This window comes from Bombus affinis, chromosome 9 (genome assembly GCF_024516045.1).
Source record: "Bombus affinis isolate iyBomAffi1 chromosome 9, iyBomAffi1.2, whole genome shotgun sequence".
NCBI classification, from domain to species: domain Eukaryota; kingdom Metazoa; phylum Arthropoda; class Insecta; order Hymenoptera; family Apidae; genus Bombus; species Bombus affinis.
In genome coordinates, this window is record NC_066352.1 from 13,539,654 (window position 1) to 13,563,864 (window position 24,211).

General features: G+C 37.1%; 2 long non-coding RNA genes across 2 annotated transcripts; both read left to right on the forward strand.

Moving 5' to 3' along the window:
* Positions 1-195: 195 nt before the first annotated feature.
* LOC126920727 (uncharacterized) lies at positions 196-23,866 on the forward strand. Its single transcript, XR_007712060.1, has 3 exons — positions 196-399; positions 11,953-11,973; positions 23,233-23,866. It is a non-coding gene; the product is annotated as an uncharacterized LOC126920727 (long non-coding RNA).
* Positions 5,816-7,872, forward strand: LOC126920746 (uncharacterized). Its single transcript, XR_007712079.1, has 2 exons — positions 5,816-5,886; positions 7,843-7,872. It is a non-coding gene; the product is annotated as an uncharacterized LOC126920746 (long non-coding RNA).
* Positions 23,867-24,211: the final 345 nt, after the last annotated feature.

Consider the following 24,211-nt stretch of genomic DNA (forward strand, 5'->3'; position numbering starts at 1 on the left):
AGGATCGAGTGAACTGATCATTCGCGACGATATCACACAGCGAATCGTCTTTTCTTTTCTTTTAGAACCGCGGAGAGCAAACGATACGATAAAAGAACGAAACGCGCGACGGTTGAAAGAAACGGCTATAGTTTGTTATAGTTTATTGTACGATGGAGAGGCTGTGTTCTAGATTGGACAAGTAAGTACCTGCTTCTCGGCCGACCCCTCAGTGCCATCCCTTAGCTGTTAACTTATTATTCGTAGAGATTAGGTTTTATCGAGGTTCGAAGGAGCAGGATAGTTCGGTTAGGATTTTATCAGCAAGTTTCTGCGTTTTGGGAAAATTGTAGGGAAATTGGCGCCAGTGGAGTTTCGATCATCCCGTGATTCGAATTATAAATTCTTGGAAAGTCGTGAGTTTTGGAGAAGCAACGAAATACTGAAATTGTTTATCTTTGCATTTCTGGAGACAAAAATCGTTGAGATTGAAATTTTCGTCGGCCTTGCTTTCGAATGAAATTTTTCTAGAGATTTACGTTGCGAAAGAGAGAAATAACGTGGTGAAATCGTTCGAGCGAATAATTGACAACTTATCTCGCTGATATTTTGAATACTTTATTTATTTAGCTGCATGTTTTTAGGATTTGCGAAAATTATTATTAACGGATGATGTCGGTAGCTTAACCGCGTTAGGAAAATATCAGTGTGAAACTCAATATGAATAAAGTTACGTAAGTAAACAATCATGGTATCGAAAATTTGAATCACGCGCGTTACACTTTGTCAATCGGCTTTGCGTAACGGGAGCCAGCTCGCACAATCGACATTGTTTACCCAATCCATATTCGTTGGATCGATGGTCTTTTTCGCTTTGTTCTAAAAAGAAAAACCGGTTTATATCGAAACCTATAAAAATAGTCACTCGATAAAACTTACAAAAGCTTCTATATTTACGAAATACCGTTTCGGAAGGTTCGACCATAGAATTTACTTCCTTCGATTGCTCGAATAAACAACGAAAGATAAAAATATCGTACTCATCTACCATCTACTCATTTATTATCGTACGATCGTAAAAATTCTCCGGGCAGAAATTAAAATCTAATCTTTAATTCTTAATTCTATTCGAATAATACTATAATAATACTATATAATAATATATATTAATTTTATTATTTTATATTTATATTTTATATTTTATATTTTATATTTTATATTTTATATTATATTTATATTATATTTTATATTTTATATTTATTAATATATAATAATAATATATATATATGTATGTATGTTTGCTGCATTGTTAAGAAAACACAAAACTAAGGGCGACTGGTGACAAAAGGATGTCGAAACTCGATTCTCCCGCCGGTTGATTTCAACGACTTTCCCAAAAAATGCAGAAAAATCGGCTGATACGATATAATAAGCGTATTTCTAAGTTCTCCTTCTAATCGTACGTTTACGTTAATTTAAAGCGTCTGTCTAGCAAGAAACAAACGAGAAAGACGACGATATACGCGCGCGAATGAAACAAAATTGAAAAGAAACGTAAAGCTTCGTATTATGCTTTATCTTTCATTTTTCTCCCTTAAAGGACGCAGCCCGCGCGTCGCTTTTATCGTAACGCGAAATGATCGAAGATAGAATGGCGTGTAGGGTTGAAAGGAACAATCGAAACGATGAGCACCCCATGATAACAGCGAACGAACGATCGATAACGTGGAGTATCGCTTGCCCCGCGCGATCTAGAGAAAGAAAGTAGAAAATGGAAAATTATCGATGATGTCGAGATTATCTGTGACTACTTTCTTTCTCTAGATCGCGCGGGGCAAGCGATACTCCACGTTATCGATCGTTCGTTCGCTGTTATCATGGGGTGCTTTCAACCCTTCTATATACTAATATGTGTTGTCATATATATAGTATCACGATATATAGTATATGAATGGTCGAACTGCAAAATGACCTTTGGCTGCAGAGGATGGGATTGGTGAGTTGATGGATAAAATTTGATTATAGCACGCACTGAAAACAAGCCTCGAACCATTAAGGGACAATGTTGTATTTACACAACGTCGTTTTTCCGTCAATTTACGTTTTTACGTTCCGCTGTTTTCAACAGTTTGAAGTTGCGAACCGAGATACGAAAAATTTATTTCGTCCTATCTACGATGAAATATGTAGGCCATACAACCTTACGAGGGTCGAGGAAGTCAGAAATCTTCCCGACTTACGTACAGAGATCCGATTTCCGTACTTTTACGAATTATGTATCACCGTAATACGCTTCTCTGTCTATGTCAGACAAAGTGTTTAAATTATTCGACGATTATTTCAAGATTCGGTTATTTCAAGATCTCGTTCGATATTATCCCTTAATCGGTTGATCGAGCAACGTGTAGAAAACGGAACGTAGATTCTGAAGGAGCAGCCATTTTTTCTATTCTTCTTCTACTTCCCGGTATTATAAAGGAGGGAAAATGGAACGCGAGACGAGATGAGAAAATTTGGAGAACTTCTTTCCTTTTCTCTTTTACTCCTCTTCCTTCTTTTCCATTTTTCTCTTTCTTTTTTCTTTTTTTTTTTTCTTTGCAGACTTGGAAGGAAATAATTTAAGACAAATGATTTAGATGAAAAAGTTTGAGGTAGGTGAACTGGATACCTTTGCAAGGGACGATCTTGAGATTGGGACAAACGAGAGCAAGTAGTAGAAGTGGCAGTATCCGTGAAACGAAACTGATCACTCTATTCGATGTTTTCGATCAATCTCAAGATCCTCTTGCCAACGTAGTATCAGTGACAAGACCTAAGAGTACGAAGTTCCATAAATGAGTCTCCTGGTTTCTCATCTTCGACCGCGTCGTCTTACTCTAATCCAATTCTTTCTCATTGTCATTGTTATTCGTCAACTTCAATGTATATCGTCATCCATGCGTCCTGCAAGATGGCATTTTGTGGCACGACGCACACACACGCACACACGCACGCACACACGCACACACACACGCACACACGCACACACACACGCACGCACACGCACGCACACGCACGCACACACGCACACACGCACACACACGCACACACACACGAACACACACACGCGCACACACACGCGCGCGGGCGCGCGCACACACACACACACACACATACGTTACACACAGTCACAAAACATACATATTCTCTGGAAAAAAAATATTAAACTCGTAGATAAACCAAAGATAAGGAATGTTCGGTGTTAGTCGTTAGGAAAGCTCATTAACACAACCGGAAATTCATCATCCGCCTGTGATCGATCACGCCTTTTTAAAACAGAATTAATACTCGAGTTATCGCTCTAAATCGCTCTAAAATCGCTCCGATCAAAAAGAAATAAAAAATTATGTGAAAGATATGAGAATATAGTTTAACGAAAAACACAGCGAAATTTCGTGACTTTTTTTTTTTTTTTTAATTTTTTCTTTTTTCTTTCGTTACGCGCAAGTAATTACGGTGATTATCGTTGTTTCTATTTACAAAGAGGATAAAACGCGGAGACGATCAGACGTCGTACGTGCGTACATATACGGCGCACAAAATTGTCATCAATACTTTCGCCGTCATATACACCTGTTGAAGGTGAGTAAGTACGCACGTACGTATAGAATGTTTTTCACACAGAGCGATTCTAATTTTTAAGCGTGAGTGCGTTACGATGAAGTTCTGAATGTTGTGCTACTGTTCACTGTCGCTTGATTTCACTGTCAAGCCCTAATATGTGTTACATGTTTTGTAAAATCTAAGCGATAAATAAATAAATCGTCGAGAAAGAAGAACGTTGCCAATCATTTCCAAAAACATGTTCCGATAACTTTTCCAGTTATTATCCTTCGTCCGTCTACCCATCGACTTTACTTACTATCTTGTTGCTTATAGCCGAAGCAAAATATTATTTTTACCTTTTCTACCGTATCTTTGCTTGCCTTTGTTATCTCGACAAAATTTCATTTCATTAGAAAGTCTCGAACAAGAGGGACATTTTTTCATTTTTATTTATAATTAAAAAAGCTTTATACATATACATATATATCATAAAATATTACAATACGATAGAATTGATTTTTTAAAGTCACTTGTTCACGAAATTCTATTAATCTACGAGTTTTTTAAATTTACTTTAACTCGTACATTTATACATTGTTGCTCTAAATTGACAAAGATGTCTGGATTCTTACGAGCTTTGCCTTTCCTGGTTATTGCATTTCCTGGTTTGTAATTTCCTTTTTTAAGATCGAGCATATATTAAACGGAAGCAATTTAACGAGATCAAAGGTTGTCAGTGGTTTGATAAGAATCGAAGCGGAAAACCGGAATACGAGACGACCATGGGATGCCTCTCTTCCTTTTCACTGCCATTTCGGGTGCATTAGAAAGCGAATAAATATTGAAATTAGTAAATCGTACGTGATTCTATAGTCCGTTTATCCTACGACAAACGCGTATTCGCTAATTCCATGTCTGATGCGCATTTAAGTGGCATATTTATTCCTTGAATCACCCGACTAATTTCGAAATAATGGTAACACATTAAATCAATAGCATTTTTGTTTAACCTCGTTAAAATATCTTGAAAATACTTCGTTCTCGGTTCCTATCTATTACTATTTTTGTTCCCTTGGTTTTTTGATTGCTACATAATGTTTATATTTTTATTTAAATATCTATGTATTAAACGCGACTTTTTATCGGTTAAAAAGACATTTTAACTTTAACTCGGCAAACTCTGAAACACGCGATAATCGACTTCCTGCGACTCGAGCGTCCTGTCGTGATTTTAGCTGTTCGTCGCAATACATAATCGTTTAGGTATACACGATCACCCATCCATTCGTGTTCCGACACAAATTGATCGCGTGTCATCCGTCGGCATAGAACGACTGTTTTTTTTTTCTTTTCTTTTCTTTTCTTTCTTTTTTTTTTTTCTTTTTTTTTTTTTTTTTTTATTCCAGGTTTTTTACATATATTTTTTTTACATGATTTTTTTTCCAGAATATATGCTGAATTCTAATTGTAGGGTGGTACATGCAAAAATACCGATACGCGACAGTACGACATAGCCATGCATTATTACATTCTTTTTTTTTCTTTTCTTTTCTTTTCTTTTTTTTTCTTTTTTTTTTTTAAATTAATTCCAGGTTTTTTTACATATATTTTTTTTACATGATTTTTTTTCCAGAATAAACGAAAGGATTGGGGGATTTGGCCGACTAAAATCGAATGAAAAATACTTTTCCTCGGGGATTTCTTGAGGAAGAGATTCGGTAGAATTCAAGGCGACCGCAAGGACAACACGCAGCATCGAGCGAATCAAAATTGAACAATGGCGAGTCAAATACTTAGACGTTAGAAGATAATTAAAATTGGGAAACGTGAACGAGAGCAAGTAGTAGAAGTGGCGGTATCTGTGAAACGAAACTGATCACTCTATTCGATGTTTTCGATCAATCTCAAGATCCTCTTGCCAACGTAGTATCAGTGACAAGACCTAAGAGTACGAAGTTCCATAAATGAGTCTCCTGGTTTCTCATCTTCGACCGCGTCGTCTTACTCTAATCCAATTCTTTCTCATTGTCATTGTTATTCGTCAACTTCAATGTATATCGTCATCCATGCGTCCTGCAAGATGGCATTTTGTGGCACGACGTCTGTTGTCGATGGAAACGCACGCACGCGTACGAAGGGAGACAAAAGAGATACAACAAAACGAAGCTAAAACAAAAGTAAACGAAAATGAAAAACGAAGGAACGAATAAAATGAAAGAAAGCGGATATTTATGCAAATCCGTATTTTGTTTTTGTAACGAGAAAGTTAAAGGAAAATCCCATGAACTCACCGATAGCCGATTTCCCATGTTTTACGTGTGCGTGGAGCGTTCTCGCTCGAGTCGAGAATATAAAAGATGTTCTAGAAAACGTCTCGAGTCTTTTCAATGATTCTCGATGAGCATAGGATATAAAAGAAAAGGAAAAAAAAAACGATATCTTCTAAGCTACGCTTAAGTACGATTCTGTGTAAAAGAAAAATAACAAAAATGTCTGTCTATCTGTCCCCCTTTCTCTCTCTTTCACACGAATATAAGACAGACACACACACACACACACGCACGCACGCACACACGCACGCACACACGCACACACACGCACACACACGCGCGCGCGCACACACACACATACACACATACGTTACACACAGTCACAAAACATACGAATTCTCTGGAAAAAAAATATTAAGCTCGTAGGTAAACCAAAGATAAGGAATGTTCGGTGTTAGTCGTTAGGAAAGCTCATTAACACAACCGGATATTCATCATCCGCCTTTGATCGATCACGTCTTTTAAAAGCAGAATTAATACTCGAGTCATCGCTCTAAATCGCTCTAAAATCGCTCCGATCAAAGAGAAATAAAAAATTATGTGAAAGATATGAGAATATAGTTTAACGAAAAACACAGCGAAATTTCGTGACTTTTTTTTTTTTTTTTTTTAATTTTTTCTTTTTTCTTTCGTTACGCGCAAGTAATTACGGTGATTATCGTTGTTTCTATTTACAAAGAGGATAAAACGCGGAGACGATCAGACGTCGTACATACGTACATATACGGCACACGAAATTGTCATCAATACTTTCGCCGTCATATACACCTGTTCAAGGAGAGTAAGTACGCACGTACATATAGAATGTTTCTCACACAGAGCGATTCTAATTTTTAAGCTAACACACTAGCGCGAGTGCGCTACGATAAAGTTCTGAATGTTGTACTACTGTTCACTGTCACTTGAATTAATTCACTGTCAAGCCGTAATATGTGTTACATGTTTTGTAAAATCTAATCTTTTTTTTCTTTTCTTTTCTTTTCTTTTTCTTTTTTTTTTTTTTTTTTTAATTAATTAATTCCAGGTTTTTTACATATATTTTTTTTACATGATTTTTTTTTCCAGAATATATGCTGAATTCTAATTGTAGGGTGGTACATGCAAAAATACCGATACGCGACAGTACGACATAGCCATGCATTATTACATTCTTTTTTTTTCTTTTCTTTTCTTTTCTTTTCTTTTTTTTTCTTTTTTTTTTAAATTAATTCCAGGTTTTTTACATATATTTTTTTACATGATTTTTTTTCCAGAATAAACGAAAGGATTGGGGGATTTGGCCGACTAAAATCGAATGAAAAATACTTTTCCTCGGGGATTTCTTGAGGAAGAGATTCGGTAGAATTCAAGGCGACCGCAAGGACAACACGCAGCATCGAGCGAATCAAAATTGAACAATGGCGAGTCAAATACTTAGACGTTAGAAGATAATTAAAATTGGGAAACGTGAACGAGAGCAAGTAGTAGAAGTGACGGTATCTGTGAAACGAAACTGATCACTCCATTCGATGTTTTCGATCAATCTCAAGATCCTCTTGCCAACGTAGTATCAGTGACAAGACCTAAGAGTACGAAGTTCCATAAATGAGTCTGCTGGTTTCTCATCTTCGACCGCGTCGTCTTACTCTAATCCAATTCTTTCTCATTGTCACTGTTATTCGTCAACTTCAATGTATATCGTCATCCATGCGTCCTGCAAGATGGCATTTTGTGGCACGACGTCTGTTGTCGATGGAGACGCACGCACGCGTACGAAGGGAGACAAAAGAGACACAACAAAACGAAGCTAAAACAAAAGTAAACGAAAATGAAAAACGAAGGAACGAATAAAATGAAAGAAAGCGGATATTTATGCAAATCCGTATTTTGTTTTTGTAACGAGAAAGTTAAAGGAAAATCCCATGAACTCACCGATAGCCGATTTCCCATGTTTTACGTGTGCGTGGAGCGTTCTCGCTCGAGTCGAGAATATAAAAGATGTTCTAGAAAACGTCTCGAGTCTTTTCAATGATTCTCGATGAGCATAGGATATAAAAGAAAAGGAAAAAAAAAACGATATCTTCTAAGCTACGCTTAAGTACGATTCTGTGTAAAAGAAAAATAACAAAAATGTCTGTCTATCTGTCCCCCTTTCTCTCTCTTTCACACGAATATAAGACAGACCCACACACACACACACACACACACACGCACACACACACGCACACACACACGCACGCAAACACGCACGCAAACACGCACGCACACACGCACGCACACACGCACACACACGCGCACACACGCACACACGCACACACACACGCGCACACACACGCACGCACACACGCGCGCACACACACACGCACACACACACGCACGCACACACGCGCACGCACGTGTATATGACGGCGAAAGTATTGATGACAATTTTGTGCGCCGTATATGTACGCACGTACGACGTCTGATCGTCTCCGCGTTTTATCCTCTTTGTAAATAGAAACAACGATAATCACCGTAATTACTTGCGCGTAACGAAAGAAAAAAGAAAAAATTAAAAAAAAAAAAAAAAAAGTCACGAAATTTCGCTGTGTTTTTCGTTAAACTATATTCTCATATCTTTCACATAATTTTTTATTTCTTTTTGATCGGAGCGATTTTAGAGCGATTTAGAGCGATAACTCGAGTATTAATTCTGTTTTTAAAAGGCGTGATCGATCACAGGCGGATGATGAATTTCCGGTTGTGTTAATGAGCTTTCCTAACGACTAACACCGAACATTCCTTATCTTTGGTTTATCTACGAGTTTAATATTTTTTTTCCAGAGAATATGTATGTTTTGTGACTGTGTGTAACGTATGTGTGTGTGTGTGTGTGTGTGCGCGCGCCCGCGCGCGTGTGTGTGTGCGTGTGTGTGTTCGTGTGTGTGTGCGTGTGTGCGTGCGTGTGCGTGCGTGTGCGTGCGTGTGCGTGCGTGTGCGTGCGTGTGTGTGCGTGTGTGTGTGTGTGTGCGTGTGTGCGTGCGTGTGTGCGTGTGTGTGCGTCGTGCCACAAAATGCCATCTTGCAGGACGCATGGATGACGATATACATTGAAGTTGACGAATAACAATGACAATGAGAAAGAATTGGATTAGAGTAAGACGACGCGGTCGAAGATGAGAAACCAGGAGACTCATTTATGGAACTTCGTACTCTTACTTTTATTCTCCATAATGGAGTCCCTTTTTCGAACGATCGATTATTAAATATAAACTCGTGTTTTTCGTGCGACTTTTTCATTAGTTCGCTCGATTATAGAGAACGTTTGTACATAATTGGTCGGGAATAGTCTTCGTGTGCTTTATGGCCGATCTTTCGTATCCTTTCCACGGCTTTTTACACGCGTCTCGTGTCAAGATTTATTATCGGTCGAGAAGGTGTCAGGGAAATCGAGGCTCGATGTTTCGTGAGTAGCAGAGAAAAGTTCTTTTTAATAATTGATAACAGTAGATATAAATCTTGTCTAGAAGTAGAACATATGATTAGTTTCGATGATTATATTATGATTTAGTTAATTAACCCTTTTAGCGATTTTACTTCGTTTACTGTTCTTTTAATTTTCTACACGTTTACCGCAGAAGGAACAGCTTTTCTCAAGAAGAATGGAAAAAATATCTTCGAAAACTATCAATAAGTAAATTATAGACTGAATTATCGATTACGTAGATATCTAATTTCGACTAATTTCCATCGCATGATCAATCAGCGATAACTTATCAACGTTAATTGGATATAAATCCGCAAATGGAAATGGGAATCCGCGATCGGATTGCAATCGACGAAATTACAGCCTCTGATGAACTGATACCTGTTCATTTTATCAATCACGGAGTATCCCTTACTAATTAATTCAACTATCGTCAAAGAATTCGAAACTACCCCTTTCAATTCTATCGTATTTTCAGATTTTCTTTTACGATTTCTCTTTTACGATTAAAATCCACGAAAATCCTTTTATCCGCGATGTAATCTTTTCTATATTAGATAATAACAGGGTATATATGTATATGTATATGTATATGTATATGTATATTTAAAAAAAAAAAAGAAAAAAAAAAAAAAAAAAAAAAAAAACAAACAAACAAAAAAAAAACCAAAAAAATGAAGTAAGAAATATCGATATCACGTAATTTCCAACTTTGAAAAAGTTACCATATATATCCAATTAACCAAATATATCGAACATATCTCGAATCGCTTAAAATATTACCACAAATATGCTCAAGCTAAACTTTCTAAATATATCGTGAACGTTTATGATATTTGTATGTATTTTTTAATCCGCACGAAGATTATTCCAACCAAATAAATCTACATACACATATACGTGGTCATACAGAACACATGTACAGAAATTGCCAACTGGTGGAAATAATCACACGTGTACATGTGTAAGATTATTTCCACTAGTTGGCAATTTCTGGCCAACCGCGTCCTCGCGAGGCTCTCGGAAGTTCGACGGGAACGGAAGTTGACCGAGGAGACGATCCACTCGAAGCTTAGTCAATTCCCCGTGCAATCGAGCCGGTTTTATCGTTGTGGATCAGTCTCCACTCTCTTAATCCCTTTCTCTTTCTATAAACGCACAAAATCCCCTGGAAAACCGCAACGGTAAATCCATCTCGATATGTAGAAACGATTATCGAACACTGTTAACGTTTCTTTGGATTGCTTCAAAGATAGATTTAGGGACGCTGATGCTAGTATCGATAGCGTTGGACTTTGATGTAAAATTGTAACGACGCTGGAGGAGGAATGGGAGCAATCTGATGTCGTAATTTTCTCACAAATTCATTTGCTACAAATGTGAAATTTTGTCGTTTTATTTTTAGTAGCCAGATACGTCTGCAATATTTTGCAAAATTTAAGTCTTTTATTTAGTCAAAATTAAGTCAAATTTTAAGTTATTGGCTATACTATGGAATTTGCAAGCTGCGAGAGAAAGGACGATTGAAATTCAGCCATTTTTTGGAAATGCTGAGATAGGTTTGGAATAGAAGATGAAAGATATTTGTTGAAAACATAGATTTTAATTAAAACATAGATTTACAGAGACGTTAATTAAAACGGCATTGCTTGTGATTTTACAAACGATACTGGAGGAAGACTAGAAAAGAGTGGATCGTGGCTGGGAAATTTATTTCTGGCATAAAGATGGAATACAGTTGCGGAATACTGGTTTATAGATCACTCGGTCAAATCAGCTTTCATAATCTTTCTTTCATAATCGATTTAAAAGTAACAGAAGTAAAAATACTTGTCCGATTATTTTAATCTATCGTACAATATTAGCGAAATTACTAATAGTAATGGAGATTTCGATGGAGATTTAGTTGCGAGTTTTTAACCACCTGTTTCGACAGGTCGCAGTCTCTTCCGATCGAGCTAAAAATCTCGCGCTCGAAAACGCATATTCCTCCTCCAACTGCACAATTCGCAGCAGCAAGGACGAATCGAATTCCTCAAGTGAATCGTTTTTCGAGAGCTTCGCGTGGTTTCGCGACATCCAATGAATAAGTTAGAACAATCACGAGTTATCACAGGGTAGAGGATGATCCTGCAAATCCTTCGTCTCCGTAGCTAGCTTAATTACGCCGCTAATTGAACGTCAGACAATCGAGAGAAAGAAGGAAGGATCGAGTGAACTGATCATTCGCGACGATATCACACAGCGAATCGTCTTTTCTTTTCTTTTAGAACCGCGGAGAGCAAACGATACGATAAAAGAACGAAACGCGCGACGGTTGAAAGAAACGGCTATAGTTTGTTATAGTTTATTGTACGATGGAGAGGCTGTGTTCTAGATTGGACAAGTAAGTACCTGCTTCTCGGCCGACCCCTCAGTGCCATCCCTTAGCTGTTAACTTATTATTCGTAGAGATTAGGTTTTATCGAGGTTCGAAGGAGCAGGATAGTTCGGTTAGGATTTTATCAGCAAGTTTCTGCGTTTTGGGAAAATTGTAGGGAAATTGGCGCCAGTGGAGTTTCGATCATCCCGTGATTCGAATTATAAATTCTTGGAAAGTCGTGAGTTTTGGAGAAGCAACGAAATACTGAAATTGTTTATCTTTGCATTTCTGGAGACAAAAATCGTTGAGATTGAAATTTTCGTCGGCCTTGCTTTCGAATGAAATTTTTCTAGAGATTTACGTTGCGAAAGAGAGAAATAACGTGGTGAAATCGTTCGAGCGAATAATTGACAACTTATCTCGCTGATATTTTGAATACTTTATTTATTTAGCTGCATGTTTTTAGGATTTGCGAAAATTATTATTAACGGATGATGTCGGTAGCTTAACCGCGTTAGGAAAATATCAGTGTGAAACTCAATATGAATAAAGTTACGTAAGTAAACAATCATGGTATCGAAAATTTGAATCACGCGCGTTACACTTTGTCAATCGGCTTTGCGTAACGGGAGCCAGCTCGCACAATCGACATTGTTTACCCAATCCATATTCGTTGGATCGATGGTCTTTTTCGCTTTGTTCTAAAAAGAAAAACCGGTTTATATCGAAACCTATAAAAATAGTCACTCGATAAAACTTACAAAAGCTTCTATATTTACGAAATACCGTTTCGGAAGGTTCGACCATAGAATTTACTTCCTTCGATTGCTCGAATAAACAACGAAAGATAAAAATATCGTACTCATCTACCATCTACTCATTTATTATCGTACGATCGTAAAAATTCTCCGGGCAGAAATTAAAATCTAATCTTTAATTCTTAATTCTATTCGAATAATACTATAATAATACTATATAATAATATATATTAATTTTATTATTTTATATTTATATTTTATATTTTATATTTTATATTTTATATTTTATATTATATTTATATTATATTTTATATTTTATATTTATTAATATATAATAATAATATATATATATGTATGTATGTTTGCTGCATTGTTAAGAAAACACAAAACTAAGGGCGACTGGTGACAAAAGGATGTCGAAACTCGATTCTCCCGCCGGTTGATTTCAACGACTTTCCCAAAAAATGCAGAAAAATCGGCTGATACGATATAATAAGCGTATTTCTAAGTTCTCCTTCTAATCGTACGTTTACGTTAATTTAAAGCGTCTGTCTAGCAAGAAACAAACGAGAAAGACGACGATATACGCGCGCGAATGAAACAAAATTGAAAAGAAACGTAAAGCTTCGTATTATGCTTTATCTTTCATTTTTCTCCCTTAAAGGACGCAGCCCGCGCGTCGCTTTTATCGTAACGCGAAATGATCGAAGATAGAATGGCGTGTAGGGTTGAAAGGAACAATCGAAACGATGAGCACCCCATGATAACAGCGAACGAACGATCGATAACGTGGAGTATCGCTTGCCCCGCGCGATCTAGAGAAAGAAAGTAGAAAATGGAAAATTATCGATGATGTCGAGATTATCTGTGACTACTTTCTTTCTCTAGATCGCGCGGGGCAAGCGATACTCCACGTTATCGATCGTTCGTTCGCTGTTATCATGGGGTGCTTTCAACCCTTCTATATACTAATATGTGTTGTCATATATATAGTATCACGATATATAGTATATGAATGGTCGAACTGCAAAATGACCTTTGGCTGCAGAGGATGGGATTGGTGAGTTGATGGATAAAATTTGATTATAGCACGCACTGAAAACAAGCCTCGAACCATTAAGGGACAATGTTGTATTTACACAACGTCGTTTTTCCGTCAATTTACGTTTTTACGTTCCGCTGTTTTCAACAGTTTGAAGTTGCGAACCGAGATACGAAAAATTTATTTCGTCCTATCTACGATGAAATATGTAGGCCATACAACCTTACGAGGGTCGAGGAAGTCAGAAATCTTCCCGACTTACGTACAGAGATCCGATTTCCGTACTTTTACGAATTATGTATCACCGTAATACGCTTCTCTGTCTATGTCAGACAAAGTGTTTAAATTATTCGACGATTATTTCAAGATTCGGTTATTTCAAGATCTCGTTCGATATTATCCCTTAATCGGTTGATCGAGCAACGTGTAGAAAACGGAACGTAGATTCTGAAGGAGCAGCCATTTTTTCTATTCTTCTTCTACTTCCCGGTATTATAAAGGAGGGAAAATGGAACGCGAGACGAGATGAGAAAATTTGGAGAACTTCTTTCCTTTTCTCTTTTACTCCTCTTCCTTCTTTTCCATTTTTCTCTTTCTTTTTTCTTTTTTTTTTTTCTTTGCAGACTTGGAAGGAAATAATTTAAGACAAATGATTTAGATGAAAAAGTTTGAGGTAGGTGAACTGGATACCTTTGCAAGGGACGATCTTGAGATTGGGACAAACGAGAGCAAGTAGTAGAAGTGGCAGTATCCGTGAAACGAAACTGATCACTCTATTCGATGTTTTCGATCAATCTCAAGATCCTCTTGCCAACGTAGTATCAGTGACAAGACCTAAGAGTACGAAGTTCCATAAATGAGTCTCCTGGTTTCTCATCTTCGACCGCGTCGTCTTACTCTAATCCAATTCTTTCTCATTGTCATTGTTATTCGTCAACTTCAATGTATATCGTCATCCATGCGTCCTGCAAGATGGCATTTTGTGGCACGACGCACACACACGCACACACGCACGCACACACGCACACACACACGCACACACGCACACACACACGCACGCACACGCACGCACACGCACGCACACACGCACACACGCACACACACGCACACACACACGAACACACACACGCGCACACACACGCGCGCGGGCGCGCGCACACACACACACACACACATACGTTACACACAGTCACAAAACATACATATTCTCTGGAAAAAAAATATTAAACTCGTAGATAAACCAAAGATAAGGAATGTTCGGTGTTAGTCGTTAGGAAAGCTCATTAACACAACCGGAAATTCATCATCCGCCTGTGATCGATCACGCCTTTTTAAAACAGAATTAATACTCGAGTTATCGCTCTAAATCGCTCTAAAATCGCTCCGATCAAAAAGAAATAAAAAATTATGTGAAAGATATGAGAATATAGTTTAACGAAAAACACAGCGAAATTTCGTGACTTTTTTTTTTTTTTTTAATTTTTTCTTTTTTCTTTCGTTACGCGCAAGTAATTACGGTGATTATCGTTGTTTCTATTTACAAAGAGGATAAAACGCGGAGACGATCAGACGTCGTACGTGCGTACATATACGGCGCACAAAATTGTCATCAATACTTTCGCCGTCATATACACCTGTTGAAGGTGAGTAAGTACGCACGTACGTATAGAATGTTTTTCACACAGAGCGATTCTAATTTTTAAGCGTGAGTGCGTTACGATGAAGTTCTGAATGTTGTGCTACTGTTCACTGTCGCTTGATTTCACTGTCAAGCCCTAATATGTGTTACATGTTTTGTAAAATCTAAGCGATAAATAAATAAATCGTCGAGAAAGAAGAACGTTGCCAATCATTTCCAAAAACATGTTCCGATAACTTTTCCAGTTATTATCCTTCGTCCGTCTACCCATCGACTTTACTTACTATCTTGTTGCTTATAGCCGAAGCAAAATATTATTTTTACCTTTTCTACCGTATCTTTGCTTGCCTTTGTTATCTCGACAAAATTTCATTTCATTAGAAAGTCTCGAACAAGAGGGACATTTTTTCATTTTTATTTATAATTAAAAAAGCTTTATACATATACATATATATCATAAAATATTACAATACGATAGAATTGATTTTTTAAAGTCACTTGTTCACGAAATTCTATTAATCTACGAGTTTTTTAAATTTACTTTAACTCGTACATTTATACATTGTTGCTCTAAATTGACAAAGATGTCTGGATTCTTACGAGCTTTGCCTTTCCTGGTTATTGCATTTCCTGGTTTGTAATTTCCTTTTTTAAGATCGAGCATATATTAAACGGAAGCAATTTAACGAGATCAAAGGTTGTCAGTGGTTTGATAAGAATCGAAGCGGAAAACCGGAATACGAGACGACCATGGGATGCCTCTCTTCCTTTTCACTGCCATTTCGGGTGCATTAGAAAGCGAATAAATATTGAAATTAGTAAATCGTACGTGATTCTATAGTCCGTTTATCCTACGACAAACGCGTATTCGCTAATTCCATGTCTGATGCGCATTTAAGTGGCATATTTATTCCTTGAATCACCCGACTAATTTCGAAATAATGGTAACACATTAAATCAATAGCATTTTTGTTTAACCTCGTTAAAATATCTTGAAAATACTTCGTTCTCGGTTCCTATCTATTACTATTTTTGTTCCCTTGGTTTTTTGATTGCTACATAATGTTTATATTTTTATTTAAATATCTATGTATTAAACGCGACTTTTTATCGGTTAAAAAGACATTTTAACTTTAACTCGGCAAACTCTGAAACACGCGATAATCGACTTCCTGCGACTCGAGCGTCCTGTCGTGATTTTAGCTGTTCGTCGCAATACATAATCGTTTAGGTATACACGATCACCCATCCATTCGTGTTCCGACACAAATTGATCGCGTGTCATCCGTCGGCATAGAACGACTGTTTTTTTTTTCTTTTCTTTTCTTTTCTTTCTTTTTTTTTTTTTTTCTTTTTTTTTTTTTTTTTTATTCCAGGTTTTTTACATATATTTTTTTTACATGATTTTTTTTCCAGAATATATGCTGAATTCTAATTGTAGGGTGGTACATGCAAAAATACCGATACGCGACAGTACGACATAGCCATGCATTATTACATTCTTTTTTTTTCTTTTCTTTTCTTTTCTTTTTTTTTCTTTTTTTTTTTTAAATTAATTCCAGGTTTTTTTACATATATTTTTTTTACATGATTTTTTTTCCAGAATAAACGAAAGGATTGGGGGATTTGGCCGACTAAAATCGAATGAAAAATACTTTTCCTCGGGGATTTCTTGAGGAAGAGATTCGGTAGAATTCAAGGCGACCGCAAGGACAACACGCAGCATCGAGCGAATCAAAATTGAACAATGGCGAGTCAAATACTTAGACGTTAGAAGATAATTAAAATTGGGAAACGTGAACGAGAGCAAGTAGTAGAAGTGGCGGTATCTGTGAAACGAAACTGATCACTCTATTCGATGTTTTCGATCAATCTCAAGATCCTCTTGCCAACGTAGTATCAGTGACAAGACCTAAGAGTACGAAGTTCCATAAATGAGTCTCCTGGTTTCTCATCTTCGACCGCGTCGTCTTACTCTAATCCAATTCTTTCTCATTGTCATTGTTATTCGTCAACTTCAATGTATATCGTCATCCATGCGTCCTGCAAGATGGCATTTTGTGGCACGACGTCTGTTGTCGATGGAAACGCACGCACGCGTACGAAGGGAGACAAAAGAGATACAACAAAACGAAGCTAAAACAAAAGTAAACGAAAATGAAAAACGAAGGAACGAATAAAATGAAAGAAAGCGGATATTTATGCAAATCCGTATTTTGTTTTTGTAACGAGAAAGTTAAAGGAAAATCCCATGAACTCACCGATAGCCGATTTCCCATGTTTTACGTGTGCGTGGAGCGTTCTCGCTCGAGTCGAGAATATAAAAGATGTTCTAGAAAACGTCTCGAGTCTTTTCAATGATTCTCGATGAGCATAGGATATAAAAGAAAAGGAAAAAAAAAACGATATCTTCTAAGCTACGCTTAAGTACGATTCTGTGTAAAAGAAAAATAACAAAAATGTCTGTCTATCTGTCCCCCTTTCTCTCTCTTTCACACGAATATAAGACAGACACACACACACACACACGCACGCACGCACACACGCACGCACACACGCACACACACGCACACACACGCACACACACGCGCGCGCGCACACACACACATACACACATACGTTACACACAGTCACAAAACATACGAATTCTCTGGAAAAAAAATATTAAGCTCGTAGGTAAACCAAAGATAAGGAATGTTCGGTGTTAGTCGTTAGGAAAGCTCATTAACACAACCGGATATTCATCATCCGCCTTTGATCGATCACGTCTTTTAAAAGCAGAATTAATACTCGAGTCATCGCTCTAAATCGCTCTAAAATCGCTCCGATCAAAGAGAAATAAAAAATTATGTGAAAGATATGAGAATATAGTTTAACGAAAAACACAGCGAAATTTCGTGACTTTTTTTTTTTTTTTTAATTTTTTCTTTTTTCTTTCGTTACGCGCAAGTAATTACGGTGATTATCGTTGTTTCTATTTACAAAGAGGATAAAACGCGGAGACGATCAGACGTCGTACATACGTACATATACGGCACACGAAATTGTCATCAATACTTTCGCCGTCATATACACCTGTTCAAGGAGAGTAAGTACGCACGTACATATAGAATGTTTCTCACACAGAGCGATTCTAATTTTTAAGCTAACACACTAGCGCGAGTGCGCTACGATAAAGTTCTGAATGTTGTACTACTGTTCACTGTCACTTGAATTAATTCACTGTCAAGCCGTAATATGTGTTACATGTTTTGTAAAATCTAATCTTTTTTTTCTTTTCTTTTCTTTTCTTTTTCTTTTTTTTTTTTTTTTTTTAATTAATTAATTCCAGGTTTTTTACATATATTTTTTTTACATGATTTTTTTTTCCAGAATATATGCTGAATTCTAATTGTAGGGTGGTACATGCAAAAATACCGATACGCCACAGTACGACATAGCCATGCATTATTACATTCTTTTTTTTTCTTTTCTTTTCTTTTCTTTTCTTTTTTTTTCTTTTTTTTTTAAATTAATTCCAGGTTTTTTACATATATTTTTTTACATGATTTTTTTTCCAGAATAAACGAAAGGATTGGGGGATTTGGCCGACTAAAATCGAATGAAAAATACTTTTCCTCGGGGATTTCTTGAGGAAGAGATTCGGTAGAATTCAAGGCGACCGCAAGGACAACACGCAGCATCGAGCGAATCAAAATTGAACAATGGCGAGTCAAATACTTAGACGTTAGAAGATAATTAAAATTGGGAAACGTGAACGAGAGCAAGTAGTAGAAGTGACGGTATCTGTGAAACGAAACTGATCACTCCATTCGATGTTTTCGATCAATCTCAAGATCCTCTTGCCAACGTAGTATCAGTGACAAGACCTAAGAGTACGAAGTTCCATAAATGAGTCTGCTGGTTTCTCATCTTCGACCGCGTCGTCTTACTCTAATCCAATTCTTTCTCATTGTCACTGTTATTCGTCAACTTCAATGTATATCGTCATCCATGCGTCCTGCAAGATGGCATTTTGTGGCACGACGTCTGTTGTCGATGGAGACGCACGCACGCGTACGAAGGGAGACAAAAGAGACACAACAAAACGAAGCTAAAACAAAAGTAAACGAAAATGAAAAACGAAGGAACGAATAAAATGAAAGAAAGCGGATATTTATGCAAATCCGTATTTTGTTTTTGTAACGAGAAAGTTAAAGGAAAATCCCATGAACTCACCGATAGCCGATTTCCCATGTTTTACGTGTGCGTGGAGCGTTCTCGCTCGAGTCGAGAATATAAAAGATGTTCTAGAAAACGTCTCGAGTCTTTTCAATGATTCTCGATGAGCATAGGATATAAAAGAAAAGGAAAAAAAAAAACGATATCTTCTAAGATACGCTTAAGTACGATTCTGTGTAAAAGAAAAATAACAAAAATGTCTGTCTATCTGTCCCCCTTTCTCTCTCTTTCACACGAATATAAGACAGACCCACACACACACACACACACACACACGCACACACACACGCACACACACACGCACGCAAACACGCACGCAAACACGCACGCACACACGCACGCACACACGCACACACACGCGCACACACGCACACACGCACACACACACGCGCACACACACGCACGCACACACGCGCGCACACACACACGCACACACACACGCACGCACACACGCGCACGCACGTGTATATGACGGCGAAAGTATTGATGACAATTTCGTGTGCCGTATATGTACGTATGTACGACGTCTGATCGTCTCCGCGTTTTATCCTCTTTGTAAATAGAAACAACGATAATCACCGTAATTACTTGCGCGTAACGAAAGAAAAAAGAAAAAATTAAAAAAAAAAAAAAAAAAGTCACGAAATTTCGCTGTGTTTTTCGTTAAACTATATTCTCATATCTTTCACATAATTTTTTATTTCTCTTTGATCGGAGCGATTTTAGAGCGATTTAGAGCGATGACTCGAGTATTAATTCTGCTTTTAAAAGACGTGATCGATCAAAGGCGGATGATGAATATCCGGTTGTGTTAATGAGCTTTCCTAACGACTAACACCGAACATTCCTTATCTTTGGTTTACCTACGAGCTTAATATTTTTTTTCCAGAGAATTCGTATGTTTTGTGACTGTGTGTAACGTATGTGTGTATGTGTGTGTGTGCGCGCGCGCGTGTGTGTGCGTGTGTGCGTGCGTGTTTGCGTGCGTGTGTGCGCGTGTGTGTGTGCGTGTGTGCGTGTGTGTGTGTGTGCGTGCGTGCGTGTGTGTGTGTGTGTGTCTGTCTTATATTCGTGTGAAAGAGAGAGAAAGGGGGACAGATAGACAGACATTTTTGTTATTTTTCTTTTACACAGAATCGTACTTAAGCGTAGCTTAGAAGATATCGTTTTTTTTTTCCTTTTCTTTTATATCCTATGCTCATCGAGAATCATTGAAAAGACTCGAGACGTTTTCTAGAACATCTTTTATATTCTCGACTCGAGCGAGAACGCTCCACGCACACGTAAAACATGGGAAATCGGCTATCGGTGAGTTCATGGGATTTTCCTTTAACTTTCTCGTTACAAAAACAAAATACGGATTTGCATAAATATCCGCTTTCTTTCATTTTATTCGTTCCTTCGTTTTTCATTTTCGTTTACTTTTGTTTTAGCTTCGTTTTGTTGTATCTCTTTTGTCTCCCTTCGTACGCGTGCGTGCGTTTCCATCGACAACAGACGTCGTGCCACAAAATGCCATCTTGCAGGACGCATGGATGACGATATACATTGAAGTTGACGAATAACAATGACAATGAGAAAGAATTGGATTAGAGTAAGACGACGCGGTCGAAGATGAGAAACCAGGAGACTCATTTATGGAACTTCGTACTCTTAGGTCTTGTCACTGATACTTACTAATTAATTCAACTATCGTCAAAGAATTCGAAACTACCTCTTTCAATTCTATCGTATTTTCAGATTTTCTTTTACGATTTCTCTTTTACGATTAAAATCCACGAAAATCCTTTTATCCGCGATGTAATCTTTTCTATATTAGATAATAACAGGGTATATATGTATATGTATATGTATATGTATATGTATATTTAAAAAAAAAAAAAAAAAAAAAAAAAACAAACAAACAAACAAAAAAAAAAAACCAAAAAAATGAAGTAAGAAATATCGATATCACGTAATTTCCAACTTTGAAAAAGTTACCATATATATCCAATTAACCAAATATATCGAACATATCTCGAATCGCTTAAAATATTACCACAAATATGCTCAAGCTAAACTTTCTAAATATATCGTGAACGTTTATGATATTTGTATGTATTTTTTAATCCGCACGAAGATTATTCCAACCAAATAAATCTACATACACATATACGTGGTCATACAGAACACATGTACAGAAATTGCCAACTGGTGGAAATAATCACACGTGTACATGTGTAAGATTATTTCCACTAGTTGGCAATTTCTGGCCAACCGCGTCCTCGCGAGGCTCTCGGAAGTTCGACGGGAACGGAAGTTGACCGAGGAGACGATCCACTCGAAGCTTAGTCAATTCCCCGTGCAATCGAGCCGGTTTTATCGTTGTGGATCAGTCTCCACTCTCTTAATCCCTTTCTCTTTCTATAAACGCACAAAATCCCCTGGAAAACCGCAACGGTAAATCCATCTCGATATGTAGAAACGATTATCGAACACTGTTAACGTTTCTTTGGATTGCTTCAAAGATAGATTTAGGGACGCTGATGCTAGTATCGATAGCGTTGGACTTTGATGTAAAATTGTAACGACGCTGGAGGAGGAATGGGAGCAATCTGATGTCGTAATTTTCTCACAAATTCATTTGCTACAAATGTGAAATTTTGTCGTTTTATTTTTAGTAGCCAGATACGTCTGCAATATTTTGCAAAATTTAAGTCTTTTATTTAGTCAAAATTAAGTCAAATTTTAAGTTATTGGCTATACTATGGAATTTGCAAGCTGCGAGAGAAAGGACGATTGAAATTCAGCCATTTTTTGGAAATGCTGAGATAGGTTTGGAATAGAAGATGAAAGATATTTGTTGAAAACATAGATTTTAATTAAAACATAGATTTACAGAGACGTTAATTAAAACGGCATTGCTTGTGATTTTACAAACGATACTGGAGGAAGACTAGAAAAGAGTGGATCGTGGCTGGGAAATTTATTTCTGGCATAAAGATGGAATACAGTTGCGGAATACTGGTTTATAGATCACTCGGTCAAATCAGCTTTCATAATCTTTCTTTCATAATCGATTTAAAAGTAACAGAAGTAAAAATACTTGTCCGATTATTTTAATCTATCGTACAATATTAGCGAAATTACTAATAGTAATGGAGATTTCGATGGAGATTTAGTTGCGAGTTTTTAACCACCTGTTTCGACAGATCGCAGTCTCTTCCGATCGAGCTAAAAATCTCGCGCTCGAAAACGCATATTCCTCCTCCAACTGCACAATTCGCAGCAGCAAGGACGAATCGAATTCCTCAAGTGAATCGTTTTTCGAGAGCTTCGCGTGGTTTCGCGACATCCAATGAATAAGTTAGAACAATCACGAGTTATCACAGGGTAGAGGATGATCCTGCAAATCCTTCGTCTCCGTAGCTAGCTTAATTACGCCGCTAATTGAACGTCAGACAATCGAGAGAAAGAAGGAAGGATCGAGTGAACTGATCATTCGCGACGATATCACACAGCGAATCGTCTTTTCTTTTCTTTTAGAACCGCGGAGAGCAAACGATACGATAAAAGAACGAAACGCGCGACGGTTGAAAGAAACGGCTATAGTTTGTTATAGTTTATTGTACGATGGAGAGGCTGTGTTCTAGATTGGACAAGTAAGTACCTGCTTCTCGGCCGACCCCTCAGTGCCATCCCTTAGCTGTTAACTTATTATTCGTAGAGATTAGGTTTTATCGAGGTTCGAAGGAGCAGGATAGTTCGGTTAGGATTTTATCAGCAAGTTTCTGCGTTTTGGGAAAATTGTAGGGAAATTGGCGCCAGTGGAGTTTCGATCATCCCGTGATTCGAATTATAAATTCTTGGAAAGTCGTGAGTTTTGGAGAAGCAACGAAATACTGAAATTGTTTATCTTTGCATTTCTGGAGACAAAAATCGTTGAGATTGAAATTTTCGTCGGCCTTGCTTTCGAATGAAATTTTTCTAGAGATTTACGTTGCGAAAGAGAGAAATAACGTGGTGAAATCGTTCGAGCGAATAATTGACAACTTATCTCGCTGATATTTTGAATACTTTATTTATTTAGCTGCATGTTTTTAGGATTTGCGAAAATTATTATTAACGGATGATGTCGGTAGCTTAACCGCGTTAGGAAAATATCAGTGTGAAACTCAATATGAATAAAGTTACGTAAGTAAACAATCATGGTATCGAAAATTTGAATCACGCGCGTTACACTTTGTCAATCGGCTTTGCGTAACGGGAGCCAGCTCGCACAATCGACATTGTTTACCCAATCCATATTCGTTGGATCGATGGTCTTTTTCGCTTTGTTCTAAAAAGAAAAACCGGTTTATATCGAAACCTATAAAAATAGTCACTCGATAAAACTTACAAAAGCTTCTATATTTACGAAATACCGTTTCGGAAGGTTCGACCATAGAATTTACTTCCTTCGATTGCTCGAATAAACAACGAAAGATAAAAATATCGTACTCATCTACCATCTACTCATTTATTATCGTACGATCGTAAAAATTCTCCGGGCAGAAATTAAAATCTAATCTTTAATTCTTAATTCTATTCGAATAATACTATAATAATACTATATAATAATATATATTAATTTTATTATTTTATATTTATATTTTATATTTTATATTTTATATTTTATATTTTATATTATATTTATATTATATTTTATATTTTATATTTATTAATATATAATAATAATATATATATGTCGGAGATGAAAGAACGCCGGAGCTCCTCCTTGGATTCGCGGGAATACCGCAACTCTGTAACTTGGATTAAACGAATGCCGCTCCGATTGTTCGAGATTTATGATCATGAGCTTGGGCTCGAGG